Source organism: Symphalangus syndactylus, chromosome 1, assembly GCF_028878055.3.
Source record: "Symphalangus syndactylus isolate Jambi chromosome 1, NHGRI_mSymSyn1-v2.1_pri, whole genome shotgun sequence".
Taxonomy (NCBI): Eukaryota; Metazoa; Chordata; class Mammalia; order Primates; family Hylobatidae; genus Symphalangus; species Symphalangus syndactylus.
This window is the reverse complement of record NC_072423.2, coordinates 109,048,842-109,057,751: the sequence shown is the minus strand read 5'-3', so window position 1 is coordinate 109,057,751 and position 8,910 is coordinate 109,048,842.

Here is an 8,910-nt window from a genome sequence, read left to right as displayed (position 1 = left end):
GGCACACGCCTGTAATCCCAGCACTTTGGGAGGCTGAGGTGGGGGGGCCACCTGAGGTCAGGAGTTCACAACCAGCCTGACTAACATGGTGAAACCCCGTCTCTACTAAATACAAAAAATTTAGCTGGGCATGGTGGCACATGCCTGTAATCCGAGCTACTTGGGAGGCTGAGACAGGAGAATCACTTGTACCTGGCAGGCGGAGGTTGCAGTGAGCCAAGATCGTGCCGTTGCATTCCAGCCTGGGCAACAAGAGCGAAACTCTGTCTCAAAAAAAAAAAAAAAATTAGCTGAGTGTGGTGGTGTGCACCTGTGGTCCCAGCTACTTGGGAGCCTGAGGTGGGAGGATCACTTGAGCCTGGGAGGTCGAAGCTGCAGTGAGCCAGGATCAAGCACTGCACTCCAGCCTAGGTGACAGAGCAAAACCCTGTTTTTTTTAAAAAATGCAAAAGTATCCTGATAGAAATCATGAACAATGGACCAGGCATGGTGGCTCACGCCTGTAATCCCAGCACTTTCGGAGGCTGAGGTGGGCAGATCACCTGAGGTCTGGAGTTGGAGACCAGCCTGACCAACATGGAGAAACCCCGTCTCTACTAAAAATACTAAATTGGCCAGGCATGGTGGCGCATGCCTGTAATCCCAGCTACTCGGGAGGCTGAGGCAGGAGAATGGCTTGAACCTGGGAGGCAGAGGTTGTGGTGAGCCGAGATCGCACCATTGCACTCCAGCCTGGGCAGCAAAAGCTGAACTCCATCTCAAAAAAAAAAAAATCTCGAACAGTGGTTGCCTCTGGGAGTTGAGATTCATTGGAAAGGGACACAAAGGGACTTTCTGGGATGATATGAAGGTTCTATATCTTGATGAGGTATGGATTTTAGGTATATGCATTTGTCAAAAGTCATTTAACTTCACATTTAAGATTTCTCCATTTCACTGTACATAAATTATACCTTCACCTTTTTAAGGAAGCTGAAATAAAGACATTTTCCAATACATAAAAGCTGAGGTCATTTATTACCAGCAGACTCACACTGCCAGAATGCTAAAGGAAGGTCCCAGGTGGAAGCTCAGAGCAGCAGGTGGAAATGAAAGTCTCACAATGGTGATTATGTGGGCAAACAGAAAAGATCATCTTTTAAATGTCTTTACCATTGAATCCAGTGCTGGCAAGATGAAGTAAGTACACTATAGACAATCTTTCCCAGTGATTACAATAGAAAACTCTGGACAGGATACAAAATCAACTAGACTCTGAAAAGTAAACAATAGCGGCCGGGCACGGTGGCTTATGCCTGTAATCCTAGCACTTTGGGAGGCAGAGGCGGGTGGATTACCTGAGGTTGGGAGTTCGAGACCAGCCTGACCAACATGGAGAAACCCTGTCTCTACTAAAAATACAAAATTAGCCGACCATGGTGGCATGCGCCTGTAATCCCAGCTACTCGGGAGGCTGAGGCAGGAGAATCACTTGAACCCGGGAGGTGGAGGTTGCAGTGAGCCAAGATCGTGCCATTGCACTAAGCCTTGGCAACAAGAGCAAAACTCCATCTCAAAAAAAAAAAAAAAAAAAGAAGAAGAAGAAGAAGAAAAAGTAGCAATAGCACACAGATTGGGGAAGAAAGTCAAGTGTGAAGAATTATCAGTTCCAGTTTCCAAGTTAAAGTCAAATACAGCCTAAAATGCAGAACTGCACAAGTATGAACAGTAAATAATCCAAAAGAAAGTCCTTATTTTGGATCAGAGGATCAGAAAAAGACACTTCCTCATGCTAGAGAGTATGGACAGCATCCTTCTTCTTCTTTCTTTCTCTTTTTTCTCTTAGCCCTACCCCAAGGCCAGGCCCAGTCACAGAACCTCATTGTCACAGTGGTGGTGCTATGGGCACCTGAAAAATCATCTCCCTAGCTAGAGGAAATGTACAAACGGACGGGACCCCTGTAGTCTGAAAGAAGTAATTTTTTCTCATTTCTTTTGCCCCTTTGCCCTGAAGGCAACTCTAGTCACATGGAACTGCATGGAAGTGTGGTGGTCTAAAACTCTGAGACAAATCCATATTTCTGGCCAGAGGAACCAAGAACATAATCTCTAGGAGTGGAAGAATGAGGAAAGTTCAGAAAATAAGGAAAAACGAATCCCCTAATTCTGTGTATAACAAACACATGTCTCAGGCTCATGCCTTGGCTGCACATTATAAATCAAAAATAAAATTCTAAGCCCCCAACCACCTGAATGGACCCCTCCTCTTGGCCAAGGGCACTCCAGAGTTAACCCGTAAAACTAGTTCAGGCCATGATAGAAAGTGGGAGTCAGACATGCCTCATTACTATTAATATCAACACAGAACTTAAGACTGATAGAACAGACTCTTTAAGTCTGATAAGAAACACATACAATCTATTTTCTCTAAAGCCTGCTACCTGGGGCCTCCATCTGCATCATAAACCCTTGGTCTCTGCAACCCCTCATAACCCAGACACTCCTTTCTATTGATTCCAAGTCGTTAGATAATAACTCAACCAATTGCCAGTCAGAAAATCTTTGAATCTGCCTATGACATGGATGCCCCCACTTCCAGTTGTCCCGCCCTTCCAGACCACACCAAGGTACATCTTACATGTATTGATTGACGTCTTATGACTCCCTAAAATATATAAAACCAAGTTGTAGTCCGACCACCTTGGGCACATGTCATTAGGACTTCCTGAGGCTGTGTCACAAGCATGTCCTTAACCTTGGAAAAATAAACTCCTAAACTGAGACTTGTCTCGGATGCTTTTGGTTTACAGCATCCTTTGAAAAATGAACTACAACAAAAACCACTACCAAGTCCCAAACTAACCCCTATGTAGCACATGCAAGGGCAGACTCAAACGGCATAGAAAAGGCTTTGAAAATTGACACTGACATTAGAATCATCATCCACGGAAAGCAAGACAAAGCCTCTGACCTTTATGTAACTGATTTATCTGCTAAAATAAAAACTAAACATTGTCCAGAGATATAATATTTAAACTGTCTAGGATGCAATCCAAAATTACTCAATATATGAAGAGCCAGGAAAATCTGATTAATTCCCAAGGGAAAAGACAATCAGTTCTTGCCATTCCCAAGTCACTCACGTGTTGGAAATATCAAAGACTTTAAAGCAGTTATCATCACCATTATCCATGAAGCAAAGGTGAACCCTTTTTTTTTTTTTTTTTTTTTTTTGAGATAGAGTTTTGCCTTTGTTGCCCAGGCTGGAATACAATGGCGTGATCTCAGCTCACTGTAACTTCTGCCTCCCAGGCTCAAGTGATTCTCCTGCCTCAGCCTCCTGAGCAGCTGGGATTACAGGTGCCCACCACCACGCCTGGCTAATTTTTGTATTGTTTTAGTAGAGGCAGGGTTTCATCATATTGGTCAGGCTGGTCTCAAACTCCTGACATCAGGTGATCCACCTGCCTTGGCCTCCCAAACTGCTGGGATTACAGGCGTGAGCCACAGCGCCTGGCCAAACTATTTTTAAGTGAATAGAAAGATAGGAGCTCTCAGCAGAGAAATAAAACAAAACAAAAATATAACCAGGGCCCTGCCCTCCCTCTCCCTCAGGAGGGCAGACGGATCCACCAAAAATTTAAAAATAAAGAAATATAACTGAATTGAAATTTTAGAACTGTAAAATACAATCAATATCCGACATAAAAAATCCACTGACAGGCTCATTGGCAGAATGTCGATGACAGAAAATCAGTGAATTTGAATATAGGGCAATCGAAATTAGCTAATCTGAACAGCAGAGAAATAAAAGATTGGAAAAAATAATAAACAGAGCCCCGGTGAACTGTGGAACAGCATCAAAAAGCCTAACATTCATGTTATTGAAGACCTAGGAAGAAAGGAGAAAAATTGTTTAAAGAAATAATGGCTAAAAATTTCCCAAATTTGGTAAAAGGCATAAATCTACAGATCTAAGAATCTCAGCAAACACCAAAAAGGATATACTCAAAGAAAACCATGCCCAGATACATTATAATCAAACTGTTGAAAACCAAAGACCAAAAAAAAAGAAAGAAAGAAAAGAAAAGAAGAAACACCTTAAAAGTAGCCAGAGAAAAAATGATGCATTACTTATAGGGAAATAATGATTCAAATAACCGAACTTATCATCAGAAATCATGGAGACCAAAAGACAGTGGAACAACATCTTTAAAATGCTTCAAGAGAGCCATCATCCAGAAATCTATATCTAGGGAAAAAAATTGTTTTGAAATAATGGTGATATAAAGACATTCTCAGATGAAGGAAATAAGAGAATTCATTGCCAGCATAACTGTTCCTAAAGAAATGCTAAAGGAAGTTAGGAAGAAGAGAAATACCAGAGGGAAACTTGGAACTTCAAGAATGAAGAAAATACAACAGAAATGGTTATCTAGGTAAATATAATAGACTAAAAGTAGTAGTCTTTTAAGTTCTTTAGAATATGTTTGACTGTTGTTATAGCATCGTCTGGTGGGGCTTTCAAATTATACAAATGAAATTCACATGGCAACTATTACATAAGGGGGAAGATAAAGGGAATTTTATGGTTGTGAAGTTTCTACATGTCACTTGAAGAGAGAAAGCATTAATTCTAATAGATTGGGAAGGTATGCTATATGTATAAATATATAGTAATCCTGAGAGAAAACACTAAAAAAATACAAAGAGACACATTCAAAAATCCAAAAGGTAAATTAAAATGGAACACTAAAACATATTCAAATAACCCAAAAGAAATCAGGAATGGAGAACAGAAGGGGAAATAAATAATAGAGGGAACTCACAGAAAACAAATGATAAACTGTAGTCTTAAATTATATCAATAATATTAAATGTAACCAGTCTAAATATGCCAATTAAAAGAGAGGTATTAACAGACTGGCTTTTTTTAAAAAGACAAACTGTGTGCTCTCTATAATAAACCTATTTAAAATGTAATTATATAGGCATGTTAAAAGCAAAACAAGTACTTAATGTACAATGAAAATAGTTAAAATTGTAAATTTTATGTGTATAAAAAAATTTAAGTAAAAGGATGGGACTTCCATTTCCAGCCAAGATGGAGTAACAGTAACTGGATTTACTCTCCCACCTGAAACAACCAAAAACTAGACAAAATCTAGAAAACAATGATTTTTAAGATTCTAGAAACCAGGCAATGAAGGACAGTAATCCCCAAGAGAAAGGAAACAAATGAGAGTTTACTGCCTGGAGAGTTTCCAAGCAACTGCACAGGAAGGGGGAGCCAAAGAAGATATCTCAATGGTAAACAAGCCTCTGTACAGATACTCAAAATCCTTAGTAATTAGGGAAATGCAGACTAGGACGATAAACTATTATGGGCCACATATTAAAATGCCTACAATTTCAAAGACTTATGCCAAGTGCCGGTAAGGATGTAGAGCAACTTGAACTCTTTAGATGAGAACAAACTCGTATACACTGCTTATGAGAATGAAAATGGTACAACAACTGTGCAAAAAAGTTTGACAGTTCTTAAAACATTTTACATATACCTACCATGTAACCCTCCTATTCCAGTCCTAAGTATTTACCCAAGAGAAATGACAGCATATGTGTACATAAAGACTTGTACACTAATGTTCATAGCAACTTTATTTGTAATAGCCAAAACCTTAAAACAACACAAACGTGAATGCATAAACAAAATGTAGCACACCCATTCAATGGGACACTATTCCACAATAAAAAGGAACAAACTATTGATATATGCAGTAACAGGAATTAATCTCAAAATAAATTTTGTTTGAAAGTATACAGATGAAGCCGGGCACGGTGGCTCACGCCTGTAATCCCAGCACTTTGGGAGGCCAAGGCGGGCAGATCACGAGGTCAGGAGATCAAGACCAGACCATCCTGGCCAACATGGTGAAACCACATCTCTACTAAAAATACAAAAAAAACTAGCCAGGTGTTGTGGCGCATGTCTGTAGTCCCAGCTACTGGAGAGGCTGAGGCAGGAGAATCACTTGAACCCGTGAGGCAGAGGTTGCAGTAAGCTGAGATCGTGCCACTGCACTCTAGCCTGGAGACAGAGCAAGACTCTGTCTCAAAAAAAAAAAAAAAAAGTATACAGATGAAAAGAGTATATCCTAAAACATTTATCATTTCTTTTCTTTCTTTTTTTTTTTTGAGACAGAATCTCCCCCTCTCAGCTCACTGCAAGCTCTGCCTCCAGGATTCAAGCCATTCTCCTGCCTCAGCCTCTCGAGCAGCTGGGACTACAGGCACCCACCACTACACCCGGCTAATTTTTTGTATTTTTAGTAGAGATGGGATTTCACCGTGTTAGCCAGGATGGTCTTGACCTTGTGATCCGCCTGCCTCGGCCTCCCAAAGTGCTGGGATTACAGGCGTGAGCCACCACGCCTGGCCAACATTTATCATTCCTTTGTGTTGAGAACATTTCAAATCTTCTAGCTATTTTGAAACATACAATAAATTCTTTTTTTTTTTTTGAGACAGAGTCTCACTCTGTCACCCAGGCTGGAGTGCAGTGGCTTAATCTCGGCTCACTGCAACCTCTGTCTCCTGGGTTCAAGCAATTCTTGTGCCTCAGCCTCTCGAGTAGTAGCTGGGACTACAGGCTCGTGCCATCATGCCCGGCTAATTTTTGTACTTTTAGTAGAGAAAGGGTTTCGCCATGTTGGCCAGGTTGGTCTCGAACTCCTGACCTCAGGTGATCTGCCCACTTTGGCCTCCCAAAGTGCTGGGATTACAGGTGTGAGCCACAGCACCCGGCCACATGCAATAAATTCTTAACTATAGCCACCCTATTATGCTAACACTTTAACTTATTCCTCCTAGCTAACTGCATTTTTGCACCCATTAACCAACCACTCTTCATTCTTCCTCATCCCTGACCCTTTCCAGCCTCTGGTAACCATCATTCTACTCACTCCCTCCATGAGATCAATTTTTTTAGCTCCCACATACGAGTGAGAAAATGTAATATTTGCCTTTCTGGGCCTGACTTATTTCACTTAACATGTCCTCCAGTTCCATCCAGGTTGCTCCCAGATGTCTGAAGTGATGGATATCCCAATTACCTTGACTTGATCATTACCCATTCTATGCATGTATTAAAATATTATATGTACCTTTTTTTACATGTACAACTTTTATATATCAGTAAAAAATATATATCCTGTATAATTTCATTTATATTAAATTCTAGAAAAATGTAAACTAGTCTAAAATGTCAGAGAGCAGATCAGTGATTTCCTGAAGATGGAGGTGGGGCTTCAGGAGGGGTGAGAGGAAGGGATGACAGAGGAACATGAGGAAATGTTTAGGAGTGATGGATTCTAAACACAGCCCAGGTTGCACACGGTGGCTCAAACCTGTAATCTTAATGCTTTGGGAGGCCGGGGCAGGTGGATCACTTGAGCCCAGGAGGTCGAGACTAGCTGGGCAACATGGTGAGACCCTGTCTCTACACAAAACAACACAAAAATTAGCCAGGCATGGTAGTGGGCGCCCGCAGTTCCAGCTACTCAGGAGGCAGGAGAATCACCTGAGCCCAGGAGGAAGCGGTTGCAGTGAGCTGCACTCCAGCATAGGCAACAGAGTGAGACTGTCTCAAAAACAAACAAAAGAAAACCACAGCCCAAATCCTAGCAGATTAAGACAAATACATCAATCCTCGCACTAACGGCATATTTACCTCAGTTCCTATTACCTGATACAGGTCTAGGTTTTTTTTTTTTTTTTTAAGAGACAAGATCTTGCTCTATCTCCCAGGCTGGAGTACAGCGGCACAATTATAGCTCACTGCAGACTCAAACTCCTGGGCTCAAGCAATCCTCTCACCTCAGCTTCCTGAGTCGTTAGGACTGCAGGCATGCACCACCAGGCCCTGTTAATTTTTTTTTTAAGAGATGAGGGTCTCACTATGTTGCCCAGGCTGGTCTTGAACTCTTCACCTCAAGCAATCCTCCCACCTCAGCTTCCAAAAGCACTGGGATTACAGGTAGGAGCCACCACACTCAGTCCATGTCCAGCTTTCAACACAACACTCCAAGCATGCTAAAAGGCAAAACATACCACACATACACACAATTTGAAGAGACAAAGCAATCATCAGAATCACTCAGATGTAACACAGATATTGAAATTATCAGACAGAAAATTTTAAGTAACCATGATTATTATGTGAAGGGCTCAAATGGAAAAAGTAATGCAAGAATAGATGGGTAATATAAGTAGAGAGATGGAAACTCTAAGAAAGAATCAAAAGGAAAGCTAGAAATTAAAAAACACGGTAACAACAGAAATGAAGAATGTCTTCAGTGGGCTCACCTGTGGCCTGACATGACCGAGCTTGAAAATACGCCAGTAGAAACTTCCCAAACTAAAATGCAAAGGAAAAAAAGACAACGCACCCAAGAACTGAGGGACGATTTCAAAAATGTGTAACATATGTGTCATTGGAATACCTAAAAAGAAGAGAGAACAGAGCAGAAGAAATATTTGTGGAAATAATGGCCAAGAACTTTCCAAATTAATGGTAGATAACAAACCATAGATCCCAGAAACCGAGAGAACACCAAACAGGATAAATATCAAAATCTACAGCGATGCATGTCATATTCAAACTGCAGAAAATCAACGATCAATAGGCAAAGTTGAAAAGCCAGGGGAGTGGAGAGGAACACCTTACCTACAGAAGAGCAAAGAAAAGAAATACAGCAAACTTCTCATCAGAAACCATCTGAGCAAAGGAGAGTAAAGTGAAGTGTTTGGTGCTGAAAGGGAAAAAAAAGACCAAAATGCTGGGATTACAGGCATGAGCCATTGTGCCAGGGCCAGGCGCAGACGCTCACACCTGTAATGCCAGCACTCTAGGAGGCCAAGGCCGGAGGA